Source organism: Gossypium raimondii, chromosome 10, assembly GCF_025698545.1.
Source record: "Gossypium raimondii isolate GPD5lz chromosome 10, ASM2569854v1, whole genome shotgun sequence".
NCBI lineage: Eukaryota > Viridiplantae > Streptophyta > Magnoliopsida > Malvales > Malvaceae > Gossypium > Gossypium raimondii.
Window position 1 is genome coordinate 30,215,778 of NC_068574.1, and position 17,201 is coordinate 30,232,978.

The following is a 17,201-nucleotide window of genomic DNA, read 5'->3' on the forward strand; positions in this document are numbered from 1 at the left end:
GCAGCCGCTGTGCCACAGGATGAAATACCCAGGTAAAAGCACCACACCTTTGTTTCAGCTCCACCAGCAGTAGTAGCAGCTTTAGGCTGTGTTTCCTTTATGAAAAATTAATTTCCGAAAATGAATTTATTTTTTGAAAATTTTGATTTTTTCTAAGCATTTCTTTTCTGGGAGATTCTTCAAAAAAAAAAAATTAAATTTCTAAGGCTAAGTATTGTACATTCAAGAATACTTTTTGTTTAAAAATACTTTCAAAAATAATTTTTGAACATAATGTTAATTGTATTTAAAATAAAATAATTGATATTATTGCTTGAATACAATTTAAATTATATATACTAGTGGCTAGCTAGTATATAAAAAAGCCTCAAAATACTACATCTTGATAAAATAAACCCTTCCTTAATTTTAATTTATGTACTTTTTACCCATGATTTTATTTGTTACAAGGATTTAATCTAAATCTCTTACTAAACACCAAAACTATGGATTATAACTCTTTTAATGTGCTAATTTTATTCTAAGGAAAAGAAAGTAGCACCCTTCCAAATCTCACGCTTGGTTTTCTCAGAACAAAAATGATAATGCTCAGGCTTTTGAAGTCAACTTTTCTGTATTCAAAATTGCTTTGGTTTGAGGCTTATTGTATACAAAATTCCCTTGAAAATAATTCAGTAATGAATTGATTTTCAATCGAAAATAATATTTAAGCAACCAATTAAAACTTCATCTTTTGATATCTTTTAATTTTATCACATGACGAAATTTGATAATTTTTGTTATTTGTACAAAAATGATAAAATATAAAAGATCAGTTTTTTCAAAAAATTATAATTTGTAAATTTATAAAATGAAAAAAATTTAGAATTTTCAAAATTATAAAAATATTACCCGTAGCTTTATTAATCAAATTCCATATATGATATGTTATAAATTGCATGCTCACTACCAAGTTAAACATGAAATTACTGTTATCACAGTTTGGCTTTCAATCATAAATCATATTAGTAGATAATGTTAAAGAAAGAAAACGTAAAGCGTATGAAAAATATCGTCTAATTAAGACTAAGGTTTTGAATATTATTGAAGTAGAAAGATCTGTCTCAATTGTAAAATTTATTTTCATAACAAATATCCTAACTTGACATAGACTAGGTTTCAGTTTTTCAATATACTCAAATAACACGAAAGGAAACAATGGTTGATTCATGCCTTTCACGCCAAATTGTGATAAAAGTTATACCACTCCCAATCTATACACGTGTCAACAAAATATATGGTTTTGATCCCTGTTGACTCCGTTCGGAGTTGTGACCACCCTCGTACCCGACCTGATCTTCGAGTCATAGTACTGAGATGTTAACTTCGTTGCTAGAGCAACTACTATTAAATTTAATCCATTTTATCATTTTAATCAAACTACTAGGATCAATCAGCGTTTACAATAAAATTTAAAAATTTATCTAAACTCAATTCGAGCTTCGATAGCTCTTGTAACAATTTATAATTGAATAGTAACCAAATTACAAAGTTTTCAAAATCCTAAGCCAACGTCGCAAAGTTGAGGGTTCCTCGTTGCGACGTCATCCACTGACTTGAGCTCGTTGCAACATGGTGAACTTGTCGTCGCGACGTCAATTCTGTGTCCAATTGATTTCCATTCTATCATTTCTCATCACCTACAATCAAGTTTATATATCACAATTCAACCAATTTCACTCAACATATCATTCACATGTATCTACTTTCAGTTTCAACACCATATAATTCTCAATCAAATTTATAAAATTAGCACAACTATTAAAGTTTTACAGATAAGTTCATTAATACATCATATAACAGTTATTCACTTAATGTCTCAACAATTCATTTAAACTTCTCTTATGTATTAGCAATTCCATCACTTGTAACAACTTTCTAATATTACAACTCTTCTATTATTATTTTTCTTTCCATCCTCCTCCCATTCCACATCCTATAAGTGCATGTATTCATACAAGAATTTATGGCTTTTAGTATAACATGTCTATATGCAACATTAATTATGATTTTACTAATTACATATATACTTTTAACAAGGTTGTCTACTTGAGTAGTAGTCACTAAATTCTTTATATCTTGGCCTACATAATACAAAATTTTGATCCACTTGTTTCTTTTGAAACTAGTCTCAATTAAATTTTATAATAAAATTTCATAATTTCCACTTTAGCCAATTAATACAGTATTTTTTAAAACTTTCTCGTGTTCGTTGCTAAACAACTTAGACCTTCTTCACTAAAAATTAATTATCTTTCAAGATGGGATTCAGTATAATGTTTCCATTTGCTTCCCTTAAAATAGACTCATAAATATTTTAATCATATAAATTCCATCTCTTAAAATTTTTGTATAATTTGTAATAATTTTTCAAAGTCGAACAGGAAACTCGAAATCATTTTGACCTTGTCTCACAAAAATTATATATCTCATAATTTACAATTTCATTACTTACATCGTTTCTTTAATGCAAAACTAGACTCAATAATCTTTAATTCAATATTTAATTCAACCTCTAAATCAATTTCTAAAATTGTTGGTGAATTTTCAAAGTTAAACCATTGTTGCTATTTAAAATTGTTTTAATGAATTTATTTATTTATTATGATTTATATCACTCATACCAACACTTGACATTTATTTTACTTTTCAACTATTAAATTGTTATACAAGATCACTTGATTATATATATCATCACACTTTTCTAGGATATATAGCTCATCTAGCTAACAGGTAAATATAGCTTGATGTAGATTTCCTACTATCTTGGCACCTAGCGAAATTAGAATCAAAATACCCTACGACCTCAAAATGATCTGATCTTTTATAAGTGAGCATGTAATCTTTTGTTCTCTGAATATACCTTATAACCCTCTTGGTTGCTATCCAATGGTCCATACTAGAGTTGCTTAAATATCTGCCTCACATCCTAACAATATATGTAATATCTAGACACGTACATACTTGAGCATACATTAGACTCTCAGTAGCTGATGTATAAGGAATCTTTTGTATTTCCTGGATTTCAAGGTTACTTTTAGGGCAAAATTTGACTCATTTAGCATCAAGGGTTTCACATGGTCCACAACCTTGCATACCAAACATTTTAAGTACTTTATCGATATAGATCTTTTGTGACGATCCAAGAATACCCTAAGATTGGTCTTGATGTATTTGAATTCCTAAGAAAAAAAGAGGCATCCCCAAGATCTTTCATCTTAAAATGCTTAGATAATAACCTCTTCATTTCATACAATAAGCCTATATCATTAGTGGTAAACAAAATGTCATCGACATATAGAACTAGGAATATATATTTACTCCCATTGAATTTGTGATACACACAATCAACAGCAATATTCATCTCAAAATCAAATGAGATAATTACCTGATGAAACTTATGGTACCATTGACGGGAAGCTTGTTTGAGTACATAGGTCGATTTTGTTAATTTTCAAACCATATTCTTTGGGTCTCCTGACTCAGTTTTCTTGTTGCACCATATAAATTTTATCTTCAATGTCGCCATTGAGAAACATAGTCTTAAGATCCATCTGATGTAACTCAAGATCAAGATGAGCAACAAATGCCATGATCGTCTTAAAAGAGTCTTTCGATGAAACTGGAGAGAGCTTCTGTAAAATCAATGCTTTTTTTTAGTATATCCTTTAGCTATGTAACACCCTATACCCAACCTTATCGCTAGGTCTGAGTATTGAATGTCACAATCACTCAATTAACTTGAAATATCTTCTAGTCTGACTTATTAAAAAAAATTGTCTTCATTAAATTACAAGATTTAGCTTCAGCTAATGATTTCCATCATTCCAACGCTGCAATTCTTACAATTTATAACATTAGCATATCTAGCGGTATTTACAATTTTAAATTAAGTCTATAACACGAGTACATCTGATTTAATCCTTGAGGCGTAGCCTCTAGAAATTTTCCCATCTATACACATGAATGACATCTACGTCCACCCCTCACACTGATAGTATTTGGCTTGGTCCCTCCCCTTGATTCATGAGTTAAACCTTACCCTACAAATAAGCAGTATTTTCATAAGTTCAAATGAACTTAGTGAGACATTGTAAAAAAAACGAACAACTATCTCGCGTAAACTTTAGGAAGTAAAATTTTAAAAGTCAAAATTTTTCTAACTCCCTATCTATCATTGACCTTCTGCAGATCTCATTAGCATGGTTGTCGCCCTGCCTTTTTTTTTCTGGCTCATCAACTTACCTCACACAATTAGTTACAGGTTCATTTGCCTACCACTGGCTATCTTCCATTAATAATCTTCCAAATCTCGGGTCCTTACCCTTATAATTTGGCTCTAGGTTTTAAGTTTATCTTAGTCTAATCTTCTAGATAATAGAAATTATCCTCTAGTTTCTAAAGAACTGTAACCTACCACTTCCTGGTGGATGATCCATCCTAAGTAGCCCTTGACGAACTCATTTTGTTAACCCAAGTGGTTTAACCTTCGTTTGGGCCTCAGCGGACTTAATCGCCTCTAGCTGTCTTTTACCCATGGACTCCTTTGAATTAGGCTTCACTTGACCATCTATTATAACCTCCATTTTGAGGTTTTTTGCCAAAGACTTGTAGCCTTATACTTGCGAGTTCTCCATAACTTAAACATAGTTAATCATTATTAAGAGGTTTACCTATAACATCAAACTTTCTTACTTGTTTTTCCTTATTCTTACATTTTGAGGGATCTTTGAGTTGCTCCATTTACACGGTCTCTTTTGGATGAGTCGTACCTCAATCTCCATTACCTTGTCTTGTCAGCTTTTGAGTTCATCCCTTTTTGGCAGACTTTACCTGACTTTACCTGGTGGTCTATCCCGTGTGTTATGCCTCGGTGGACTCTAATGGTTGGCATAGCCGAGCTATAAACTTACACCTTATAATCCCTGTGTTTACTGTCCTGACAAACTCTATTAGTTGCCATAGTTGAGCTATGGTATTACATCTTATAATCCCCATGTTTACTATCTCGACAAAATCTATTAGTTTCCATAGACGAGCTATGGTGTTACATTATATACATCCTTTGAGGTGTCGCCTCGCAGGACCTTATTGTCATCGCAATGTCGCACCATAAAGCCTGCTAACTGTCGTCATGTTGTTGCTCTATGAAACCTAATAACCACTATCACAGTATCACTTTAGCTAGCCATTCGATATCATTTCATTCCATATTTAACATTGATGCTAGAACACCGCAGTGTCCCCTCCACAAGGACTAGAGCTTCGCATATCGCGGTTTGCACCCAACAATATTAGATTGTGGTATTTAACAGAATTTTCCATTTCCCTATCCATCTGTCCATTCCTCCAGTTCGTCACCTTTAAGCTTGATGCTCGAACATCGCAATGTTCCTTCCGCAAGGCTCGAAGCTTCACACGTCACGGTTTTCACCCAACAATACCGAATTACGAAATACAAAATCTTCATTTCCCATATCCTAAATTCATTTAACTCATCCATAATTTTCCCGCCATACTCCGCCATTAAAAACATGCAATTCGTGCATTTCACACATACTATGAAACGATATACCCACACGGTATGCCAAATATTCAAACATCGAGACGTATCCATAGACAAACATCAATCATTCTTACAACATTCACATAATTTTACCAGTCTATGGACTCATAGCACACCCATTCTTCCTTTTTCATGCATAATCAAATTCTAAGCACAATATATATCATTCATGAAGGTGTTTCAATCAAGAGACATGACACTATATAACACGTAAAGATAGGCTATAAAATCTCACCTTGCTTCCTTTATCCTTGACAGCTTAGCTTGTCCAAATGCTAGAGCCTCCTTTGTCTTGGCAGCTAAGCATGACAACCATTTATTAATTAAACTAAAGGTGTTCAACCCTTAAAAATCTAAAATCCATAACTATATAGACACTTTTAAGATTTTTTGCTCTACTTCTTTCTTCAATCCATAAGTACAAAGAGATAAAAAAGCTTACCAGTTCCTCAACTTCTTTACTACCAGACTTCAATTCTCACGATGGTTGCTATATGCAGAGCTTCATTTATCTACACCCTCTTCTTCTTCAGACCGTTTGGAGAAAACGATGCTTTTGACAGAGAAAAATGGTAAAAAGTATTTAGAAGAATTTTGTTTCCATACACACCTTTATATATACTCCATTGGTACGGTTTTCACAAACCAATACGCCCACTCAATCCTAATCATTTTGTCCCTCACTATGGAAACAATCAGTTCTAATCTAATTAAACCAAAATTGAAATCCAACCATTCTTAATTAGCCACTTAAGTTCCTAAGTATCTCAATAGAGCCCGTAAATTTCTATTTCTATACAATCAGCTCCCCGACTCTTCTAAATTTTTGGGTCCTTAAGAGAGCCAGGTGTGACAAGCTACAAGGCGTGCACCTTATACCTCTCCACATTACCATTTGCATCCCTTATGGTTTTAAATATTCATTTACAACCAATTGGTTTTGCACCTTCAGGAAATGAGACAAGTTCCCAAAATTTATTTTCTTGCATAGACTTATACTCTATTTTCATGACATTAATCCACTTTTTTGAATTAGAACTTTTAATGGCTTGACGAAAGTTGATTGGATCATCTTCCATCATTCCATTGTCATCCTCATGTTCTTGGAGAAATACAACATAATCACCTAAATTAGCATTTCTCGTCTCTCCCGTTGATCTCTTTAATGGCACTTGTTCTTGAGGTTGTTAAGTTTGTTATTCTAGAACAAGTACTTCATCTTGAATATGGAGTTCTTCAACATTATCTTGCTAAGGTTCTGGATTCCTTTCTTGATCAATGATAGGTATGAGAACCTGAACATCATCAAAAGTGATAGCAGGAACTGAGTTAGAATCCAATTCCTTCTCAAAAGTAATGTCTCTAACTTTATTTCTCCCCCAAATTCAACATCCTCAAAATAATGTTGCAGTTCTCGTCTCAAAAATATTTTTAATTATGGGATCATGAAACTTATAGCCCCTAGATCGCTCAAAATAATCAATAAAATAGTTGCTCACTATATTGGAGTCTAATTTCTTTTTATGTGGCCTATAAAACCTTGCCTCAGTTGGACATCCCTAAATGTGAAAGTGCTTTAGACTAGGCTTTCAACTTGTCCAAAGCTCATAAGGTGTTTTTGTAACTTCTTTAGTGGGTACTCTATTCAGAATGTAAGATGTTTTCTTTAATGCTTTTCTCAAAGAGACTCAGGAAAGGTAGAATGAGCAATCATGCTCTTTACCATATCCTTAATAGTCCTATTTCGTCTTTTAGCTACACCATTCAGACTAGGTGATCCTGGTATGGTGTACTATGGGAAAATACCACATTCCCCTAGGAATTTCGCAAATGGTCCTGGATGTTTTTCACCTAAGCCATCATATCTACCGTAGTACTCACCACCACGATCAGATCTAACATTCTTAATTCTTTTGTTAAGTTGATTCTCAACTTAAGATTTATAAACTTTGAACATGTCCAGAGATTGAGATTTTTCATGAATGAGATATATGTACCAATAACATGAGTAGTCATATATGAATGCCATGAAATATTGTTGACCATTCCAGGATGTCCTAGAGAATGACCCACAAATATTAGTATGAATTAATTCTAATACGTCTGAAGATATGTTGGCACCAAATCTCTTGGTTTTGGTCTATTTTCCCTTGATGCAATCAGCACGGACATCAAAGTCTGTGAAGTCAAGGTACTCTAAAATGCCATCAGACACAAGGAGTTCAACTCTACCTTTTGAGATATGACCAAAGCGCTTATGCCATAATGGTGCCAATTTTTTCTTATTTAATTTGTGTTTAATACCACGTGATTCCACATACAAAGTTTCATTATAGGAAGCAACTATTTCTAGCAAATAAAGGTTGTCATAAGCATTTAAATAACTAGTTCCAACAAAATTTGACTTTAAAGACAAACTAAATTGAGTGTTTCCAAATGAACAACAATATCCAAATTTATCCAACAAGGAAACATAAACTAATTTTTTTCTAAAAGACGATACTACAAAAGTTTCTTTTAAATCCAAATAAAAACTAGTTCCTAATAACAACCTAAAATGCCTAATTGCTTCTACTTCCACTGATTTTTCATTTCTCACGAAGATGTGTCTTTGTGATAAATCTAGAATATAAAGTTATTTTTTGTACTTTTTAGACTGATAATTCATGTAAGTGATGGATGAATGATAGCAAATTTTGTAATTTTTATTATATTTCTGTCTGTTAAGTAATAATAGGACAAATTTGTTATCTTGTTTTATTTCTATGCTAAATATGTGATTTCTTTATCTTTGAAGGTGGTTGGTGCATTAAAAAGAAAAGAAGACTTGAAATTCACATGTTGATGTGCAATACCATAACATTGCTGTAGCCTTGGACCGACGGGGTCAAGCACAGAAATATACATTATGGATCCCCCCAATACAGCATGATTGTGCTCCATAGCTTTATCTTGACCCAATGCTAAGTGAACTTACAAGCCTGAATCTCCAAGAGCCCGAAAGCATCCAAAAAGACTTCAAAACATCCATGAGGACCAAATATACATATCAAAGGTGGCCCAAACAGTCCAATGGTAGGAGAGGAGAGCCCAAACCGTCTATGAGACTTAGTCTCTAGCTACCTCAACCAAAAAATTTGCCGTGGAGAGAATCTTGCAACCACTAACAATCCATAGAGAAATTTAAGCAAAACCATCCACCCTCTTGTAACCACCCGAAAGTCAGTGGTGTTGGAAAGTGTGGTTTTAGAACCCCGATTTCGTAAACTGGACCCAATATTTACAGAGTTATTTAGAAGTGAATTAAATTTTGGTTAGGTAATTTTGTTGAATTAGTGCTTAATTTAAGTACAGGGACTAAATCTTGTAAGAGTCAAAAGTTGAATTATAATTAAATCATAAAGTAAAAAATAACTAAGGGACTCGTAAGGAAATTAAACCATTGGTTTAATGAAAGTGGACGGCAATGAATAATTCGATAAAAGAAAATGTAATAAAATTTATAAATAAAACAAAACATAAAGTTATAAATTAAAATTAAAAGAACAATAAAATGTGAAGTGGAAAGAAAGAGAAATCAAAATCTCTTATTTCTTTCATTTAGTTGAACCATGAGAGGAGAAGAAGAACTCATGAATGGCGAGGGTCTCTTAAGTTTCAAATCAATTTGGTTAGTTCAATTCAGTCATTTTCTTGTAATTTTTTATGTTTTCGGAATCTCAATAGTTCAAGCTAACTGACCCATGTTGAAATTTTTGGTGTTGTTACAGATTTTGAGTGTTACCATTGTTGGATAGTTGAAGTTTTTGGTGGTATTTTGATAGATTTTTAGGTTAGAAGTGAAAAATAGACTAAATTGTAAAGTAAATTGTTGATTTTGTATAATAGGGACTAAAATGTATAAATTGTAAAATTTGAGGTATAATTAAAAAGTAAGGAGTCCTATAGGGACTCTTGTGTATTCGACATAAAATTAAAAGGTTAAATGTGAAAGTTATGTTAGTCTTGGTTTTAGGGACTAAATTGAATAATATGAAAAAGTTGTATAATTTAGCAATTGAATGAGAATTTGGTTGTGTATTGCTGATTTATTATATTTGTTTAATCCGTAGCTAACGTTGACCTAGAGTCCTCGGAAAAGAAAGGAAAAGACAAGGTCGTCGAAGGATAGCTCAGAGTTTACGGTTTGTATTTCTATAAATTGAATTATCTCAATTGTTTCATTTTTACATTGCGTTGTTTGGTAAGTTCGTAAGGTGAGTTATAATTGATTCAGTGAATTGAAAATTATGTGATTGAGATGGCTATTTGTATTAAGGTTTGAATTGAATAGATTCAAAATTATTAGATATTATTTGAAATGTGAAATTGTGCTAATGTTGTGATTAAACATGTTATATATAGGTGGAAAATGGGATTGGTTGACTGTGATTACGAAATTGAAATTGAGAAATGTATATAAATGAAATGTGAGAAATTGTTACCTTATTAACTATTCTGGCAGGGTCTGGTATAATTGGTATGCCATAGGATAATAAGAGTTCAAGATTTTACGACTACGTGTCGGGGAGTTCTAGGCACCCCATTTGTCGATTATACCAACTAGTGCTGGACATATTTATTGTCGATTTTACCAACCAGCGTAGGGAAAAATTCATTATTACGGATTTATTCGTCAGGCACTGGGTGCCAAATTGGTGTGTTGGTTGGATTCGCGTATCCGTTCAAGTTTGAATCATGTTAATAAGGAAAAATGAAAGTGGAAACCAGTATTACAACTTGTGAAATGAATTAAAATAAAGTTGATTATGAACTTTTGATTGCATACAATGGATCTTAAGGTGAAATGATACATTAATGTTGATTTTTCAATGAATTTGAGCTGAAAGTACATATAAAATGTGCATATGGTTCATTACATTTAACTTATGCATTAGTATGTATCATATTATGTTTAATATTCAGATTATAGAAATACCACTGATTTATACTCAGCTTATGGTTTTTTTCTTATGCGCAAGTTATGTACTTATTGGTTTGATCGTCGATTCAGCATCTAGCGGCAATCCCAAACTCAAGTGTTGGTGAATGGTTCTTTTTGGTCTTGGCATGTACATAGGATGTGTTATACTTTTTATGGTCATTTTGAATCTTGTTGGGCTTAAAGGTTATGTAACTATGCATAAGTGTGATGGCAATGGTCATTTTGTTGATATCTTGATCATTGCTTTGGTTATTTGCTTACTGCCTTCATGAATGAGATGGTTATATTCTAGGTATTATGCTTGATTGATGCTTGGATTTGGTTTGATTCATCATATGTCTAGATTAAGCCTTAGCAAGGAATTGGTAAAATTCATGTTTATACTTAATTTTTTACTTAAAAGTTTTGGTAGTTTTGTATCTAGGTTGTTAGGCTAAAGTGAAAATTAAATGTGAAATGGTTAAATGGTTGAATGTGTTCATGATTGGCTTGATTTATTTTAGGTTCCATTGAAGGCATATTGGTATAATTGAATAAGATCATTTAGTTAGTTTTCAATTGCTGGTTAAGGTTCCAATTGTGGCATATTGGTTAAACATTTAGATTGGTTATTGTAAATGATGTTTTTGACTTTATTTGGATGTCTTTGAATAGTTTGAAATGTGGCTTAAATGTTCATGGTTGAATAGCTTGGTTAAAAGGCATTTTCAAGGTACACACGAGCTGGCACATGGCTTGGGACACTGTCGTGTGTCATACACGAGCTCATGGCACTACTGTGTGGTTTGTAAAATTTTAAGTGATTTTGGTGCACACGGTCAAAGTTAGTTGCACAGTCTAGCGACACGACCATATGGTCTATCTCACATAGGCTAAGCTCTCGTACACGGTTAATGGCACGGTCGTGTAATTCATCACACATGATCTAAGCTTTTGCATACAGCCTGGGGACATGATCGTGTGACTCCCGTTTTTAAATTTTCCTTAACTTTTTGTTTTTTGTTCAATTTGATCTCTGTTCATTACTGAATTGCTTTTTAGCTTCCGTATACTCAATATTTACCTGAAATAGATTGAATAATGTTTTTATACATGCTCGTATGTGATTATTTAATATTTATTTGAGATTTTCATTAATAAATTGTATGAAATTATTTGGTAATTGTCCGTAGCATCTCATTACTTGGGGTCTAACAACCAGACCGGGTAAGGGGCGTTTCACCTCTCCCTTGAATCAAGCAAACTGTGCACCCTCTCCTTTGAATCAAGAAAACTATCCACCTACAAAGAGAAAATTAAGGGTGAGACACCAAAAATAGTAAAGGGAGAAAGGGTGCTCACTAGTATAAATAGGGAACAAATGCTTGAGGGAAATGACACCATCACACAACACAATTGAGTTCCACACAACACAAAGTTGAGAGAGCATTTTAGAGACATTGAGAACTACCAATTTGGCAATCTTGAAAGCTTTTGTGCCTAGTGCAACACAAAGGAGAAGAGATGAGGAGGAGCAACATGAGCAGTATCACAGAGAACCACCAAAATCGACTTTACAATTTTCCTTTAATCTTTTATTTTGCTGAGTGTTGATAAACATGTTTGCAACTTATTCTGTAAAATCCCCACTTTAAAAAAAAAGAGAGAAGAAGAATATTTATGGTGGAAGTCATTGAATAAATGATCTATAAATAAATAGTAGAATAAGAAATTGTGATCATTTTTAGAGGAAACTGTCAAACATGAAAACACGAATATTATTAGTAGGAGTATGTGGTTAAGTTAAAATTTAGTATCGAGTTCAGTGGATTAAATTGAATAATTTGAAAAATTATAGAGATTAAAGTGCAATTATCCTATTTTTATTTTGATGGAAATGACTTAATGACAATTTTACCATTTCTTAAAAAATCAAAAGTTTCATGATTTTTAAATGATATTTTCATTAAATAATTATTATTTAACATTTTATTTAAAATAATAGTAATTCATTAAATATTATTATAACATATATAAAAGAAGAGAGAAAGATAAATTTCTTTCATCATTTTCCTTCAAATTCAAGCTTAAGGTATGGTTTTCTTCAAATATTTTTAGAATTTGAATATTTGAAGCTTGCTTTATATATATACCAATAGTTTTTTTTTTATTTTATCAAGTATTTTGAAAGTTTCCATTAAAGGATATTGATGGAAGCTTAGAAAACTTAAGTGAAGTAGGTATATTTTTGGATAGGAAATAATTAGAAGATGAATTCTAGCTTGGTAGAAGTGTGAAAAAGAAATAAAAATGGATGGAAAGTTTACTTGGTATATTTGGCCATGTTAAAGGGAAAGTAGAGAACATTGGCCACTTTGCGTAATATTGGTGCTAAATGATAGCTTGTGAAGCAGTGAGTACTCTAGTGAAGACGGAATTGAAAACGGATAATCGAGTCGAAAGATATGCGAATTTTGGACTAGAAAACCTAAGTTGTCAATATGAATAATCATGCATATCTAAGTTTGTTTTTATTAGTTTTAGTTTTAGAATGGATAAATGATGTTGTTTCGTATTGAACTGCTCTTAATATAGCTAAAACCAAGCGAACATCTTGAAGGAGAAAGGCAAAGAAAACGAGTAAAGCGATTAAAACTTCGGTTTATGCTAATACATTATTTTCATTACATGATACTTTTAATATTTATTATACTATGAATAACTATGTAAATTTTATTCTTATGATTTTTGAATGATATTTTAATGATTTAATTAGTATTTAAAGTTTATGTTTTGAATTGAAAATTAAGATTTCAATGATAAAATTAGTAAATTCATGATTTTGAGTTGAATTTGAATATTAAGATTTCGAATGGTTGAACAAGCAAATGTATAGTAAGTTTGTATTGGAAGCTTAATTTTACATGAGGCGATATATGATTTGAACATGAGATGAAATTAAAATGAGAATGATATGAAAATAGAATTGAATTGAAACGGATCATGAAACTTGGTTTTTACCCCATTACACTATGTTAGACTAAATCAGATATAATTGGCATGCCATAGAGTCTTTATATCAGAGAATTTAGATCTCCTCAATTCCCAAAGGGTCGAGGGAGAAAAGGCCAAGTTGGTCAGTTGTTATTATTGTTAGCCCCAAATCCCAGAGGGTCGTGGGTAGTCCCAATTCTCAGAGGGTCGTGGACTACTCTGATAGCTATCATTGCCGAACAACTTGGGGTGGCAGATTCGTATATCTGGTTATGAGTCTAAACTTTAGAATGGGGTCTAAATTGAAAGAAAAGCAAAAACAAAAATTGAATTTATTTGTATTTCCATATTGCGTGAATTAAATTAATTACACGATTTTGAATTTAATTAAAAAAACTTAATTTCTTTAGTCGATTTGTCAATATCAAAATATTAAAGTTTATTAATATTATAATTTTCTTTTATTGTGATGTTATTAATGAAGTTTATAATCATGTTTTCATTTATTTCTATAAATTAATTTATGTTCAATACTTATGTAATGATTTATATGATATTAGCACCACTGAGCATAAAAATTGCTTAGCGTACGGTTTGTCTATTTTTCCGTGTGAAAGTAGTTAGATTTGATAGGTTGTTCCAATAGCATCTGGAGAACTGAAGTTCATCTCAAACAATGTTGGTGAAGAGTTTATTTTATAGTTGATGTAAATGGCATGTACCTAGGCATGTATATATATAATACTATGTCGTAAACTGAATTTAAATATTTTCGTTATGTTTTCTTTGCTAGTACTTTATAACTAATGTTTTGGATGAAATAGTAAAGCATAGAAATCTAGTTTATTGGTATGTTTTGAGTGATCGAAGTGTGGGAAATTGATTTGGAAGATGAATTGAATGTGATTACATTGTGAAATCTAAATTTTTGCAGGGGTTTTACGTAAAATAAGCAGAAATACTGCCGAAATTTTTATAAAATAATTTTACCACTACGTTTCCTTTAAAAAAAGATAAAATGGAAAAGTGAGTTGCTTCGACAATGAAATGTGACATTTTATATTCAGATCTAACAATTGGGTCGGGTATAAGGTGTCACATGTTCTTTTTCTTTTAATTTAATTATGATGACTTAATTTTGTTAATGCTAATTTTGTTAAATACTAGATTAATTATGATTCTTTAGTTTAGTTATTAATGCTCTGTTGAAGATGTTCTGTGCATTTGGTTGTTTTAGTCATTCAAGTATTATCATGCTCATGCTTACTTCTGCATCAATAACATGAGTAAGTTTATGAATTAATCTATTGATCTGAAGATGATAATTAATGGACACACTACTTGACTGGTGAATGTTTGATTTCTTAATAATTAGATTAGTATTAATATCGAGAAATATTGTTACCTTGCACAACCTTTAGGTAAGATGCCTTAATATGAAACCTTAAAGTTGATTAGACATAGACATGTGTAAAAGAAACTAAAAGGTTAGACATTTACGAGCAGCTTACTACTTGTAGAATTTGGTTAGTAAATCACCAATTTGCCACGGGACCACCGTAACATCCTTTAGCATTGTTTTTAATAATTATAAGTTATGGGAAAGTAATTAGTCTAGCCCTTTATGCCATTGTGATTAAAATTTGTGTTAGTATTTGCTATCTTTTATTCTTTGTTTATATTTTTATACTTAGTAAATTTTAATCAAACTAGATAGTTAACTCATTTCACTATCATTATTCTTCATCACCAACTAGCCAATTATTAATTGAGCAACTATTGACTAGCCAATTATTAATTGAGCAACTATTGACTTACATATACAGTCCTTGTGGAGACGATAACTTTTTACTAACTACTTTATTTCTTGTTGACGACTATGTACACTTGCACATTATTCGATAATCTCGTGAATAAGGTTTTGGCGCCATTGCCAAGGACTGTATAATCATTAATTATGAAATTAATTATTTTGCAATTGATTTACGTATTTGTTATTTTTAATTTAGTTGTTTCTGTGATCTTTTTTAGGTGTTTATGAATATAGGGTGAATTAACGATCTACTTCCAATTGATCATGAAATTGAACGCACCTTTAGACAAAGAAAAAGGGAACAAGTAGCTCATAGACAAGCTACAGAAATGAATCTTGCACAACAAGATCAAAGAGACGGAATTGCTAATGCTCAAAATCTAGTAATTGTTATTGATGACAGGGACCGTGCCATATGCCAATACGCTATTCCTCTTTTCAATGAACTTAATCCAAGAATTGTGAGACCCAAAATTGGTGCACCATAGTTCGAATTGAAGCCAGTGATGTTCCAAATGCTTCAAACGGTGGACCAATTTAGTGGGATGCCTACTAAAAATCTACACCTTCATCTTTGCTTATTTATAGAAGTAAGGGACTCCTTCAAATTGGTCGAAGTGATTGAGGATGCTTTGAGATTGAAGTTATTCCAATACTTGTTGAGAGATAGAGTGTGAGCATGGTTGAATTCCTTACCACCTGACTCCATAACCACATGGAAAGAATTGGTTGAATGATTCTTGATGAAATATTTTCCTCCTAGTAAAACTGCCAAGCTTTGGAATAAGATCACTACGTTCTAGCAACTTGATGATGAATCTCTATATGAGGCATGAGAGCGATTCAATGATTTATTACGAAAGTGCCCTCACCATAGTTTACTACATTGCATTCAATTGGAAACTTTCTACAATAGTCTCAATGCACATATAAGAATGGTGGTAGATGCTTTTGCAAATGGAGCTTTTCTTTCTAAGTGTTACAATGAAGCTTACAAAGTTCTTGAAAAAATTTCTAGCAACAATTATCAGTGGTCGACTAATCGAACAACTACAAGAAGAAAAGTGGTAGGAGTACATGAAGTTTATGTACTTAATTTGCTAGCAGCCCAGATATCTTCTATGTCTTCCATGCTTAAAAATATTACTGTAAATGGCTTCAATACTAACATGACAGGTCAGTAGGCAAGCCAATTTGAGAACATTTTATATGTGTACTGTGGAGACAATCATGTGTTTGAAAATTACCCGTCAAATGCAAAATCCATCTACTATATGGGAAACCAAAATCAGAATAGGAGTGGCCCAGGTCCACAATAAAATTTCTATAATCCTTCATGGAAAAATCATCCAAATTTCTTGTGGAGAAATCAAGGAACTGGTCCTAGCAACTCTTATATGATATCCCAATCAAATCACTCGCAAATATTGTCCCAACAATTCAGTAACATTCATAAGCCGAATCTTCCAACAATCTGGATAACTTATTGAAAGCATATATGGCAAAGAATGATGCAACTTTGAGAAATTTGGAGAACCAGATGGGATACTTTGCAAACGAACTCCAAAGCAAACCCTAAGGTGCTTTGCCAAGCGACACTGAAAATCCAAGAAGTGCAGGCAAAGAGCATTGCAAAGTTGTCACCTTGAGGAGTGGAAAGATGTTGGAACCTAAAGTTGTTGAACTTGAAGATGATCCTGTTGTTACTTAGAACAAAGAAGAAGATCAACCGAATGTTGAAATTCCCACTTTACAGAAGTCAGATTCCACAATTCTTAATGAGGTATTGTCACAACAAGTTAGTCTTGAAAGTTTAACATCTGCGA

General features: G+C 32.2%; 1 non-coding gene across 1 annotated transcript; it reads right to left on the minus strand.

Moving 5' to 3' along the window:
- Positions 1–16,148: 16,148 nt before the first annotated feature.
- Positions 16,149–16,255, minus strand: LOC128034419 (small nucleolar RNA R71). The gene has a single exon (XR_008190544.1). It is a non-coding gene; the product is annotated as a small nucleolar RNA R71 (small nucleolar RNA).
- Between the last annotated feature and the right edge of the window lie 946 nt (positions 16,256–17,201).